Source organism: Channa argus, chromosome 16 (assembly GCF_033026475.1).
Source record: "Channa argus isolate prfri chromosome 16, Channa argus male v1.0, whole genome shotgun sequence".
Lineage (NCBI taxonomy): Eukaryota > Metazoa > Chordata > Actinopteri > Anabantiformes > Channidae > Channa > Channa argus.
Genome location: NC_090212.1, coordinates 20,269,376 through 20,282,859, shown reverse-complemented (window position 1 = coordinate 20,282,859; position 13,484 = coordinate 20,269,376). Strand labels below are relative to the sequence as shown.

The 13,484-nt window shown below is 37.8% G+C and overlaps 11 non-coding genes across 11 annotated transcripts; all 11 read left to right on the top strand.

The window, feature by feature from the left end:
* Nucleotides 1-1,668: 1,668 nt before the first annotated feature.
* On the top strand, nucleotides 1,669-1,874 carry LOC137101977 (small nucleolar RNA U3). Its single transcript, XR_010911136.1, has one exon. It is a non-coding gene; the product is annotated as a small nucleolar RNA U3 (small nucleolar RNA).
* A 620-nt stretch (nucleotides 1,875-2,494) lies between these two features.
* LOC137101981 (small nucleolar RNA U3) lies at nucleotides 2,495-2,700 on the top strand. The gene has a single exon (XR_010911140.1). It is a non-coding gene; the product is annotated as a small nucleolar RNA U3 (small nucleolar RNA).
* Nucleotides 2,701-3,320: 620 nt separating this feature from the next.
* Nucleotides 3,321-3,526, top strand: LOC137101980 (small nucleolar RNA U3). Its single transcript, XR_010911139.1, has one exon. It is a non-coding gene; the product is annotated as a small nucleolar RNA U3 (small nucleolar RNA).
* Nucleotides 3,527-4,146: 620 nt separating this feature from the next.
* LOC137101979 (small nucleolar RNA U3) lies at nucleotides 4,147-4,352 on the top strand. Its single transcript, XR_010911138.1, has one exon. It is a non-coding gene; the product is annotated as a small nucleolar RNA U3 (small nucleolar RNA).
* A 675-nt stretch (nucleotides 4,353-5,027) lies between these two features.
* On the top strand, nucleotides 5,028-5,233 carry LOC137101978 (small nucleolar RNA U3). Its single transcript, XR_010911137.1, has one exon. It is a non-coding gene; the product is annotated as a small nucleolar RNA U3 (small nucleolar RNA).
* Nucleotides 5,234-6,468: 1,235 nt separating this feature from the next.
* LOC137101974 (small nucleolar RNA U3) lies at nucleotides 6,469-6,674 on the top strand. The gene has a single exon (XR_010911133.1). It is a non-coding gene; the product is annotated as a small nucleolar RNA U3 (small nucleolar RNA).
* Nucleotides 6,675-7,190: 516 nt separating this feature from the next.
* Nucleotides 7,191-7,396, top strand: LOC137101983 (small nucleolar RNA U3). The gene has a single exon (XR_010911141.1). It is a non-coding gene; the product is annotated as a small nucleolar RNA U3 (small nucleolar RNA).
* Nucleotides 7,397-8,650: 1,254 nt separating this feature from the next.
* On the top strand, nucleotides 8,651-8,856 carry LOC137102009 (small nucleolar RNA U3). Its single transcript, XR_010911166.1, has one exon. It is a non-coding gene; the product is annotated as a small nucleolar RNA U3 (small nucleolar RNA).
* An 862-nt stretch (nucleotides 8,857-9,718) lies between these two features.
* LOC137101975 (small nucleolar RNA U3) lies at nucleotides 9,719-9,924 on the top strand. The gene has a single exon (XR_010911134.1). It is a non-coding gene; the product is annotated as a small nucleolar RNA U3 (small nucleolar RNA).
* A 545-nt stretch (nucleotides 9,925-10,469) lies between these two features.
* Nucleotides 10,470-10,675, top strand: LOC137101984 (small nucleolar RNA U3). The gene has a single exon (XR_010911142.1). It is a non-coding gene; the product is annotated as a small nucleolar RNA U3 (small nucleolar RNA).
* A 491-nt stretch (nucleotides 10,676-11,166) lies between these two features.
* LOC137101976 (small nucleolar RNA U3) lies at nucleotides 11,167-11,372 on the top strand. The gene has a single exon (XR_010911135.1). It is a non-coding gene; the product is annotated as a small nucleolar RNA U3 (small nucleolar RNA).
* The last annotated feature ends 2,112 nt before the right edge of the window (nucleotides 11,373-13,484 follow it).

Here is a 13,484-nt window from a genome sequence, read left to right as displayed (position 1 = left end):
TTACCATGTACTATATTAAAACGGTACATGGGCTGCTGCTATCTGGATGTATCTCTTTCAGGACGCGTATTATTGCAATGTTAAACGTACTTTTCTGTGCAGGATCTGCCAGGGAAACAGAAAACAGAACTTCCTGAAAGCAGGAAGTCAGAGGTGTGTGTGAAGCTCATCTGTCCCTGCAACAGGTCAATAAAGAAGGGAACTGAGAATGACGGGCAATTACCATATGGTGTCAGAGCCGCTCTCTACTTATGCGCCTATTCACGTTTCCTCAGGGAGTTTACCCATATGACGTGAGAATAAATCCATTAACGGTTTCAAAATGAATGAATGAAGCATCAATAGCATTTTGTCAGTTCAATGTCAAACCAGAAAACCTTTGGTCATTGCAGACCCTCCATAAAACACAGTGTACGAGCCGCCACACCAGCTCTGAATCACAGGAAGGTGAAGCCAACATTAAACCGTGGCACCAACTATCCTACCTTTGTGGTTTGTGCTTTTCTTTCAGTGATAAGATTTGCACAAAAAAAGTCAGCATGTTATTCACAATAATAAAGTACAGCTTTACTTCATTTGACATATAATAACTTTGTGGTCACATAGTAACGTTTGCAAAATGTGAGTAAAATCAAAAGCGAAAGAATCAGACCTCAAACTTGCGTCAGAGCCCAATATTAGAGGTCCCCTGAAACATGAACGGCACAATAACCACAGAACGGCAACATGTACATTCATAAGAAATAAACCATTTATTATCTGCTGCTGCTTGTTGCAGATGTTTTCAGTGTTAGTGTGGGAAAGTTTGTTTTGTTTTCTGTGACGAAAAAAAAAGGAGGTCGAGTCACAGCAGCTCACTGTGAATGGAAGTACTTGTCTGCAGATGGAGGACACAGAAAAAGCGATCTTTAAATTTTCAAGTGTTTGGCTCGAGATATCTAGAGAGCATAACCTCTCTGTTTCCTGTCTACTGTTCAGTGTCTCTGATAGAAGAACCATGTCCTGCATGGATGTTTAGGTTGTTGAAGGGTTAATTATTATCTGATGATCACTTGGTCGGTGTCACTCTTATTAACTCGCTGACTTTATTAAACCCTCGCAACAGAATAAATGTTTGAATGCCAAGGCAAGACTTACTTAAAATTGCAGTAAAAAGTATGAACCCTCATTTGTCATTAGGGGGCAGCTACTTAATTGGTAATAACAGGTGACTCAGGTGAGTACGAAGGGTGAACATTACAATTTCAGATTCAGTTGCTTGAGTGGCTACACACTCATCACGTCCAAATCAACGTCCCACTGAATTTCTACATCCCTCTTTCATTATTTCATCATAGTGGAATATTGCATGAAAAAGTGAAATGAAAGCGCATTTTTTTTAACGCTGCTGTTATGTTCGTTTCTGAGGAACAGCCTTGATGGCAAACTTAATTATAGCATTTGTGGTGCTGTACTAGTCAGGAGACAGAGGGAGAGTGTTGTCGTCTCTATAGGCTTTAAACAGTGAAGCTCACACAAACTGAATATGTGGAAATTCCAGGACCAATGGTGCAGCTCAGCATGAAGCTGTGACTGTAGCAGCTGTTTCTCTCTGAATCCCTGCAGCTCATCCTGAGTCAAAGTGCTCGTGTCCAGACATAAGATCCTGGGAGACGTCCAGACCAGACTAAGACTGTACTTTCAGGGATCATTTCTTCAGTTGTTGACTTGAGAAATGTGTTTCTAGAGAGTTTGGTCTCGCTGCCCACGATGAAGAGTTAAGATGTTTCCTTCAGAGCAGGAAACTGGTGGAAGACTCAGTTTGTCCTCCACTGTTGAAGACTGGTCAGTGTCTGTGAGTCAGATGCTGATGGAGGAAACATGGTCTGAGTGGACAGTTCAGGTCTAAAGTCAATAAAATACTTGACTTTATGGTCAATTGTTGTTTCTTTAACTGTTATTAAAATATAATAGTAAAATTTTATTAAAAACATTTCAATAGTCACTTTTTTTTCTTAAATTAGCTCTGAACTGCTGTTTTTAGCTTGTTTTTATGTTATTTACATGTTTCAAAGTGTCAGATTTGACTGTTGGTCGTATTCACATTACTTTACCAAACCAGGATTTTAAAGAATAAGTTAAACAGCACTTTCCAACCTATTTTACAACATGTTGTAATACTTTGGAATATTTGACCATTTACTGTGTGAAGTAAATTGCAGCAGTGATTCACTAAAGTTAATGTTCAGTTCTCACTTACACACCTGCTGGAAATCTCAGAGTACTACTGAAGTACTCAGAAGTACTGAAAAAGCAATGAAGCTCAGACAAACTGAACATGTGGAAGGTCCAGAAAGTTCAACCTTTCATTATTTTCTGTCTGTCAGGACCAATTGTGCAGCTTGGCATGAAGCTGTGACTGTAGCAGCTGTTTCTCTCTGAATCCCTGCAGCTCATCCTGAGTCAAAGTGCTCGTGTCCAGACATAAGATCCTGGGAGACGTCCAGACCAGACTAAGACTGTACTTTCAGGGATCATTTCTTTAGTTGTTGGCTTGAGAAATGTGTTTCTAGAGAGTTTGGTCTCGCTGCCCACGATGAAGAGTTAAGATGTTTCCTTCAGAGCAGGAAACTGGTGGAAGACTCAGTTTGTCCTCCACTGTTGAAGACTGGTCCGTGTCTGTGAGTCAGATGCTGATGGAGGAAACATGGTCTGAGTGGACAGTTCAGGTCTAAAGTCAATAAAATACTTGACTTTATGGTCAATTGTTGTTTCTTTAACTGTTATTAAAATATAATAGTAAAATTTTATTAAAAACATTTCAATAGTCACTTTTTTTTCTTAAATTAGCTCTGAACTGCTGTTTTTAGCTTGTTTTTATGTTATTTACATGTTTCAAAGTGTCAGATTTGACTGTTGGTCGTATTCACATTACTTTACCAAACCAGGATTTTAAAGAATAAGTTAAACAGCACTTTCCAACCTATTTTACAACATGTTGTAATACTTTGGAATATTTGACCATTTACTGTGTGAAGTAAATTGCAGCAGTGATTCACTAAAGTTAATGTTCAGTTCTCACTTACACACCTGCTGGAAATCTCAGAGTACTACTGAAGTACTCAGAAGTACTGAAAAAGCAATGAAGCTCAGACAAACTGAACATGTGGAAGGTCCAGAAAGTTCAACCTTTCATTATTTTCTGTCTGTCAGGACCAATTGTGCAGCTTGGCATGAAGCTGTGACTGTAGCAGCTGTTTCTCTCTGAATCCCTGCAGCTCATACTGAGTCAAAGTGCTCGTCTCCAGACATAAGATCCTGGGAGACGTCCAGACCAGACTAAGACTGTACTTTCAGGGATCATTTCTTTAGTTGTTGGCTTGAGAAATGTGTTTCTAGAGAGTTTGGTCTCGCTGCCCACGATGAAGAGTTAAGATGTTTCCTTCAGAGCAGGAAACTGGTGGAAGACTCAGTTTGTCCTCCACTGTTGAAGACTGGTCCGTGTCTGTGAGTCAGATGCTGATGGAGGAAACATGGTCTGAGTGGACAGTTCAGGTCTAAAGTCAATAAAATACTTGACTTTATGGTCAATTGTTGTTTCTTTAACTGTTATTAAAATATAATAGTAAAATTTTAATAAAAACATTTCAATAGTCACTTTTTTTTCTTAAATTAGCTCTGAACTGCTGTTTTTAGCTTGTTTTTATGTTATTTACATGTTTCAAAGTGTCAGATTTGACTGTTGGTCGTATTCACATTACTTTACCAAACCAGGATTTTAAAGAATAAGTTAAACAGCACTTTCCAACCTATTTTACAACATGTTGTAATACTTTGGAATATTTGACCATTTACTGTGTGAAGTAAATTGCAGCAGTGATTCACTAAAGTTAATGTTCAGTTCTCACTTACACACCTGCTGGAAATCTCAGAGTACTACTGAAGTACTCAGAAGTACTGAAAAAGCAATGAAGCTCAGACAAACTGAACATGTGGAAGGTCCAGAAAGTTCAACCTTTCATTATTTTCTGTCTGTCAGGACCAATGGTGCAGCTCAGCATGAAGCTGTGACTGTAGCAGCTGTTTCTCTCTGAATCCCTGCAGCTCATCCTGAGTCAAAGTGCTCGTCTCCAGACATAAGATCCTGGGAGACGTCCAGACCAGACTAAGACTGTACTTTCAGGGATCGTTTCTTTAGTTGTTGACTTGAGAAATGTGTTTCTAGAGAGTTTGGTCTCGCTGCCCACGATGAAGAGTTAAGATGTTTTCTTCAGAGCAGGAAACTGGTGGAAGACTCAGTTTGTCCTCCACTGTTGAAGACTGGTCAGTGTCTGTGAGTCAGACACTGATGGAGGAAACATGGTCTGAGTGGACAGTTCACGTCAAAAGTCATTTAAAATACATGACATGATTCTCAATTGTTGTTCCTTTAACAGTAATTAAAATATAAAAGTTAAACTTTATTATAAGTACTTTTCAATAGTCACCTCTTTTCTTAAATTAGCTCTAAACTGCTGCTTCACTTTGTAAAGTGAGTGATATGTCAGATTTATTTATTTGTTAACTAATTTTATCTTGTTTTTATGCAGTTTACATATTTAGAAGCTGTCTCAGATTTGACTGTTGGTCGTATTCACATTACTTTACCAAACCAGGATTTTAAAGAATAAGTTAAACAGCACTTTCCAACCTATTTTACAACATGTAGTAATACTTTGGAATATTTGACCATTTACTGTGTGAAGTAAATTGCAGCAGTGATTCACTAAAGTTAATGTTCAGTTCTCACTTACACACCTGCTGGAAATCTCAGAGTACTACTGAAGTACTCAGAAGTACTGAAAAAGCAATGAAGCTCAGACAAACTGAACATGTGGAAGGTCCAGAAAGTTCAACCTTTCATTATTTTCTGTCTGTCAGGACCAATGGTGCAGCTCAGCATGAAGCTGTGACTGTAGCAGCTGTTTCTCTCTGAATCCCTGCAGCTCATCCTGAGTCAAAGTGCTCGTCTCCAGACATAAGATCCTGGGAGACGTCCAGACCAGACTAAGACTGTACTTTCAGGGATCGTTTCTTTAGTTGTTGACTTGAGAAATGTGTTTCTAGAGAGTTTGGTCTCGCTGCCCACGATGAAGAGTTAAGATGTTTTCTTCAGAGCAGGAAACTGGTGGAAGACTCAGTTTGTCCTCCACTGTTGAAGACTGGTCAGTGTCTGTGAGTCAGACACTGATGGAGGAAACATGGTCTGAGTGGACAGTTCACGTCAAAAGTCATTTAAAATACATGACATGATTCTCAATTGTTGTTCCTTTAACAGTAATTAAAATATAAAAGTTAAACTTTATTATAAGTACTTTTCAATAGTCACCTCTTTTCTTAAATTAGCTCTAAACTGCTGCTTCACTTTGTAAAGTGAGTGATATGTCAGATTTATTTATTTGTTAACTAATTTTATCTTGTTTTTATGCAGTTTACATATTTAGAAGCTGTCTCAGATTTGACTGTTGGTCGTATTCACATTACTTTACCAAACCAGGATTTTAAAGAATAAGTTAAACAGCACTTTCCAACCTATTTTACAACATGTAGTAATACTTTGGAATATTTGACCATTTACTGTGTGAAGTAAATTGCAGCAGTGATTCACTAAAGTTAATGTTCAGTTCTCACTTACACACCTGCTGGAAATCTCAGAGTACTACTGAAGTACTCAGTACTTGTTTTTGGTCCCCTGTGTTTCTAAAATCAGTTGAGATCTAAAAATCTTTTATCCTGCACTGGCCTAAAACATACCACACCAGCTTGTAGAGACTGCATCTAAGAGCACCTGCCAACTTGTTTAACACTATTTCCCAGAATGAGTGAATGTTTTTACAGATACAGTAGATTCTAAAAATGCAGTGATGGAGAAATCCAACACACAGAAGGTTTAGTTTGCAATTCAAGAAGTTCCAGAAAGTCAAATAAAATACTTGATTTTATGATTAATTGTTGTTTCTTTAACTGTGATTAAAATAAAGTAATTAACCTTTATTAAAAATAGTTTTCAATAGTAAATGTTTTTCTTAAATTAGATCTAAACTGCTGCTTCACTTTGTAAAGTGAGTTATATGTCATATGTATTTATTTGTTAACTAATTTTATCTTGTTTTTATGCAGTTTACATATTTAGAAGCTGTCTCAGATTTGACTTTCGGTCGTATTCACATTACTTTACCAAACCAGGATTTTAAAGAATAAGTTAAACAGCAATTTCCAACCTATTTTACAACATGTTGTAATACTTTGGAATATTTGACCATTTACTGTGTGAAGTAAATTGAAGCAGTGATTCATTAAAGTTAATGTTCAGTTCTCACCTACACAACAGCTGGAAATCTCAGAGTACTACTGAAGTACTCAGAAGTACTGAAAAAAACAATGAAGCTCATCCTGAGTCAAAGTGCTCGTCTCCAGACATAAGATCCTGGGAGACGTCCAGACCAGACTAAGACTGTACTTTCAGGGATCATTTCTTTAGTTGTTGACTTGAGAAATGTGTTTCTAGAGAGTTTGGTCTCGCTGCCCACGATGAAGAGTTAAGATGTTTCCTTCAGAGCAGGAAACTGGTGGAAGACTCAGTTTGTCCTCCACTGTTGAAGACTGGTCAGTGTCTGTGAGTCAGACACTGATGGAGGAAACATGGTCTGAGTGGACAGTTCACGTCAAAAGTCATTTAAAATACATGACATTATTCTCAATTGTTTTCCTTCAAATGTGATGGAAATGTAATAGTTAAGCTTCATTAAAAATGTTTTCAATATTCACCTTTTTCTCTTAAATTAGCTCTAAACTGCTGTTTTTAGCTTGTTTTTGTAATTTACATTTTTTAAAGTGTCAGATTTGACTGTTGGTCGTATTCACATTACTTTACCAAACCAGGATTTTAAAGAATAAGTTAAACAGCACTTTCCAACCTATTTTACAACATGTAGTAATACTTTGGAATATTTGACCATTTACTGTGTGAAGTAAATTGCAGCAGTGATTCACTAAAGTTAATGTTCAGTTCTCACCAACACACCTGCTGGAGAAGAGGTTTGATTGAGAGTGTTGTCCATCTCAGAGTACTACTGAAGTACTCAGAAGTACTGAAAAAAACAATGAAGCTCATCCTGAGTCAAAGTGCTCGTCTCCAGACATAAGATCCTGGGAGACGTCCAGACCAGACTAAGACTGTACTTTCAGGGATCATTTCTTTAGTTGTTGACTTGAGAAATGTGTTTCTAGAGAGTTTGGTCTCGCTGCCCACGATGAAGAGTTAAGATGTTTCCTTCAGAGCAGGAAACTGGTGGAAGACTCAGTTTGTCCTCCACTGTTGAAGACTGGTCAGTGTCTGTGAGTCAGGCGCTGATGCAGGAGACATGGTCTGAGTGGTGTTTTCTTATCAAAAGAAAGTGTTTCTTTGAGACAGTACTTCTATAGAAAACTGAAAAGGTTTTTAAGGTGTGGTAATTGTCTCTGTTTTCAGTTTACTTTGAGGGGACATGTGGCAGGTGGACACTAGGACTTGGACAGGGGTTGGCAGCAATAGAGGAGCAGCAGCCAATGAGAGAAAAGGAGCTGGCTGCTGCTCATTCTGCTGTTACCGTTGAGATGCCTCTGCTTGTGCTTTTAGTAAGTTACATTTTATACTTTTGAGTTTTGTATTTTAATGTATGTAGTAGAAGCAGGTGCTTAAATGCACTGAGCTATTGTTGTATAATATTTTAACTGGATCTGCCATAACTTTTATAGGTTAGTAAGTTGAGCAGTCTTATCACCTGGTGTAAGTTATGGTGTTTGAGTTTGTATAAAAATATAAAAGGTCTGATAATCCCCTCACACATATTGTAACGGTGCTCAGGATACTCAGGGTCACTTATAGTTCCCGTAGTAGTTTTGCCACGGACTCATTGTTTCTTTGGTTCCCATCAGTGTCTACAAGCCTGACGTTAAATCTACAGCTCAGCTTTTTCTGCACAGCACATGTTAAATTAAACTACCACTGATGAACAGGGGCAGATCTAGAAATATTTTATTGTGGGGGCCCAATGGGGGCACATGCTCAAAATAGGCTGTTACATTAGAAAAAGGATTTAAAAGGTTTTAAACTCAAATGTGAAAACGTTTTTGAAATACTAAACTGTATATTAATAGGCTAATAGTGTGTTTACAAGCATTTGTTTACTGTCAGAAATGTCAAATATGTAACTTATCTCTTATTTCTATCTCCAAATAGTCACATAGAAATAATAAACAGTTGTGGAGAGATACAATTCCATCCTTTGCAGGAATATTCTGCCTTTTTGCAACTGCAAGAAAAAGGATTTTCTACCAGAAAATATGAAACTGCCTTAAATATACAGAAAATAATATGTCTTTATAATGATAGTGATTTATTTCAGCTTCAGATTTGCTCAGTTCTCTTTGTGGTGAAAGTTTTACGGCAGCTGCCGATCACCTATGGGTGATGCCTGAGGTGGTTAATCCCATTTCTGGGGTGGCCAGCTACACCAAGACACCCGTCTGGCTCCACCCTTGTTGATTAAGCTGTGATTGCAGTAGGTGTCTTGGTGGACAACATGAGTTCACCAGGAGTCAAAGTGCTGGTGTCCAGACATAAGATGCTGGGAGACGTCCAGACCAGACTAAGACTGTACTTTTAGGGATCATTTCTTTAGTTGTTGACTTGAGAAATGTGTTTCTAGAGAGTTTGGTCTCGCTGCCCACGATGAAGAGTTAAGATGTTTCCTTCAGAGCAGGAAACTGGTGGAAGACTCAGTTTGTCCTCCACTGTTGAAGACTGGTCAGTGTCTGTGAGTCAGACACTGATGGAGAAAACATGGTCTGAGTGGACAGTTCAGGTGTAAAGTTAAAAAAAATACTTGCTTATGATCAACTGTTGTTCCTTTAACTGTGATTAAAATACAACAGTTAAACTTTATTAAGAAATGTTTTCAATAGTCACCTTTTTTTCTTAAATTAGATCTAAACTGCTGCTTCACTTTGTAAACTGAGTTATATGTCATATGTATTTATTTGTTAACTAATTTTATCTTGTTTTTATGCACTTTACATATTTAGAAGCTGTCTCAGATTTGACTGTTGGTCGTATTCACATTACTTTACCAAACCAGGATTTTAAAGAATAAGTTAAACAGCACTTTCCAACCTATTTTACAACATGTAGTAATACTTTGGAATATTTGACCATTTACTGTGTGAAGTAAATTGCAGCAGTGATTCACTAAAGTTAATGTTCAGTTCTCACTTACACACCTGCTGGAAATCTCAGAGTACTACTGAAGTACTCAGTACTTGTTTTTGGTCTCCTGTGTTTCTAAAATCAGTTGAGATCTAAAAATCTTTTATCCTGCACTGGCCTAAAACATACCACACCAGCTTGTAGAGACTGCATCTAAGAGCACCTGCCAACTTGTTTAACACTATTTCCCAGAATGAGTGAATGTTTTTACAGATACAGTAGATTCTAAAAATGCAGTGATGGAGAAATCCAACACACAGAAGGTTTAGTTTGCAATTCAAGAAGTTCCAGAAAGTTCAACCTTTCATTCATTTCTCTCTGTCAGGACCAATGGTGCATCTCAGCATGAAGCTGTGACTGTAGCAGCTGTTTCTCTCTGAATCCCTGCAGTTCATCCTGAGTCAAAGTGCTCGTGTCCAGACATAAGATCCTGGGAGACGTCCAGACCAGACTAAGACTGTACTTTCAGGGATCATTTCTTTAGTTGTTGACTTGAGAAATGTGTTTCTAGAGAGTTTGGTCTCGCTGCCCACGATGAAGAGTTAAGATGTTTCCTTCAGAGCAGGAAACTGGTGGAAGACTCAGTTTGTCCTCCACTGTTGAAGACTGGCCAGTGTCTGTGAGTCAGACACTGATGGAGAAAACATGGTCTGAGTGGACAGTTCAGGTGTAAAGTTAAAAAAAATACTTAGCTTATGATCAACTGTTGTTCCTTTAACTGTGATTAAAATACAACAGTTAAACTTTATTAAGAAATGTTTTCAATAGTCACCTTTTTTTCTTAAATTAGATCTAAACTGCTGCTTCACTTTGTAAACTGAGTTATATGTCATATGTATTTATTTGTTAACTAATTTTATCTTGTTTTTATGCACTTTACATATTTAGAAGCTGTCTCAGATTTGACTGTTGGTCGTATTCACATTACTTTACCAAACCAGGATTTTAAAGAATAAGTTAAACAGCACTTTCCAACCTATTTTACAACATGTTGTAATACTTTGGAATATTTGACCATTTACTGTGTGAAGTAAATTGCAGCAGTGATTCACTAAAGTTAATGTTCAGTTCTCACCAACACACCTGCTGGAAATCTCAGAGTACTACTGAAGTACTCAGAAGTACTGAAAAAAACATAAAGCTCATCCTGAGTCAAAGTGCTTCTGTCCAGACATAAGATCCTGGGAGACGTCCAGACCAGACTAAGACTGTACTTTCAGGGATCATTTCTTTAGTTGTTGACTGGAGAAATGTGTTTCCAGTGAGTTTGGTCTCGCTGCCCACGATGAAGAGTTAAGATGTTTCCTTCAGAGCAGGAAACTGGTGGAAGACTTTGTTTGTCCTCCACTGTTGAAGACTGGTCAGTGTCTGTGAGTCCGACACTGATGGATGAAACATGGTCTGAGTGGACAGTTCAGGTGTAAAGTTAAAAAAAATACTTAGCTTATGATCAACTGTTGTTCCTTTAACTGTGATTAAAATATAATAGTAAAATTTTATTAAAAACATTTCAATAGTCAGTTTTTTTTCTTAAATTAGCTCTGAACTGCTGTTTTTAGCTTGTTTTTATGTTATTTACATGTTTTAAAGTGTCAGATTTGACTGTTGGTCGTATTCACATTACTTTACCAAACCAGGATTTTAAAGAATAAGTTAAACAGCACTTTCCAACCTATTTTACAACATGTTGTAATACTTTGGAATATTTGACCATTTACTGTGTGAAGTAAATTGCAGCAGTGATTCACTAAAGTTAATGTTCAGTTCTCACTTACACACCTGCTGGAAATCTCAGAGTACTACTGAAGTACTCGGAAGTAGTGAAATAAACAATGAAGCTCATCCTGAGTCAAAGTGCTCGTGTCCAGACATAAGATCCTGGGAGACGTCCAGACCAGACTAAGACTGTACTTTCAGGGATCATTTCTTTAGTTGTTGACTTGAGAAATGTGTTTCTAGAGAGTTTGGTCTCGCTGCCCACGATGAAGAGTTAAGATGTTTCCTTCAGATCAGGAAACTGGTAGAAGACTCAGTTTGTCCTCCACTGTTGAAGACTGGTCAGTGTCTGTGAGTCAGATGCTGATGGAGGAAACATGGTCTGAGTGGACAGTTCATGTACTTTGTAAAAGGTAACAGAACATAATCAGCTTTAACATCAACACCATATGATGATTATAATTATATAATATAAGTTGTGTTAACAATTCTATAGAAGAGTAACAAGTGGCAGCATCCAGAATAAGTACATTACGGTATTTATTATTCAAAAGTTAATATTTCAGCCTTAATGAATGAAGGATTTATTGCTGCAATGTTGGAATGTATCTTCATAAAGTCATAAAGTCTAATATTCTGATATTGTCAGGGTTTTAGTACATGTACCTATACAGCAGTTTGACGATTGAAGTATTAATCCAGGAGGAATTTATTCTGTGAATGTGTGAAAAAAAAGCTGCAGGTACTAAAATTAAAAAATTAGCATGAAATAATTGCTGCACACTCATTTAAAATTTACTGAGAACTTTATGTGTTTTTTAAAGTATATAATCAGGGTACAAACCTGTGATTACTGTAACTAGAACACAATAAATGACGACACTCAATCCACAGGGTAATATTTTAGTCAGGTGCACTGTACTGGTTTCAAAATTCTCCTGTTCATTTCTTCACTAACATATTTTTAATGATATATATTCTGTATTCTGTAATTGCAGTGTGGTGACATAATGAAAATGTGTGTGTTCATTGTGCCACTAGGTGGAGACCACCACCATCTGAACAAAACGAGACTCTCTCCAAACCCCACAAACAGCCCAAGATCGATTTTGAGCTGCTTTCACGAAACACATCGTGGAACAGAGCAGCCAAAAGAATCTGAGAGTTTTCAAGATGAGTGACTACATTTTAAATCAGAACTTCTATTCGACTTTATGTACATGCAAAACAGTGACAGTGCAAATTAGTGACTCTAAATTGCCCTTAGGTGTGAATGTGAATGGTTTTCTGTCTGTGTCTCTGAGTTGGCCCTGAGATAACATTGCTAACACTGAGATCCACTTTATCCACATAAAACTTCAGAAATTGACTTTTGATCAGAGTGATCAGAGTGAAGGGTAAATGTGATGATGTAATATACGGTTTAAGATGCGTATTTGGTCCCTGATTCTGAACTAAAATTACAGAGGAACCTTTTTACAACCTCGAAACACCACTTTGCTATTTTCTTTTGGCCTGTGATTACGCAACACAAACAATTCTGGCATTTAATCCTTCATCCTCCACCCCAATCCGAATTTTAACCCTGCAGTGATTACAATAAATTAATCTTTGTGATTTACAGATGACTCACAGTATTTCGAAACACAAGTAAACGCAGTAAAAAGAAAGAGTTTTGATTACACTATGTAGTTCTGTGAAGTTCTGCTTGGCATGTGAATATCTGAGCTGAGATAAATCCTGCAGCCCTTTTTGTGTGTTAGTGTGTTTGGATGTGCACAATTAATAATTAGTGCTGCAAAAGTCAGCAAGTCTGCAGGATTCACTCTCGCTGTCACTCTCACAAAAGCCTACAGACAGTTTCAGCTGATGAGACGTTTTAATTTGCTCCAAAGTGGTGGAATGACATCACTATCACCACAGTCCCAGTGGTTCTGTGACACATGATGATACTGAAAATAACGTGTGTTTATGATGTCGCCTTTCACAGCCAACGCCATCCTGGAAATTACTAAACAGTGACTCAGAGACACTTGGGCTGTGATATTTGCTGCTGAATACACACATGTTGCAGCAAGTCTGCGTCCAGGGCAACCAGCAGGAAAGTATTGTGGATTCCACTACGCAGCTTCCCGTCACAGCCTGGATATTCCCAGTAATTCTTACTGTCCAGGGGAATGACTGTGTGAACTGTAGCCATGCCCCCCCCCCCCATGTTCCTGAGCACATCCTTCCTCATAAAGTAATTAACTGACCCAGACAGACTTTCAGGGAAAAGGAAGTATATGTATATGTCCAGTGCAGATTTATATCCTTCCCTTGGCTTCAGGCAGGGCCATTGGCTGCTGTTACAACATTAAAATAATAAACTGCAAACTAATCTATACCAACAACTGGGTCAACAATTTCCCAGAATTGTGCAAGGCTGTGCTGGCCTCTTGTCCTCTTGTTTGATAAGGTTTAATTGAGAGTCTCACAGGATTAGTGGATTAGTAGACAGTGA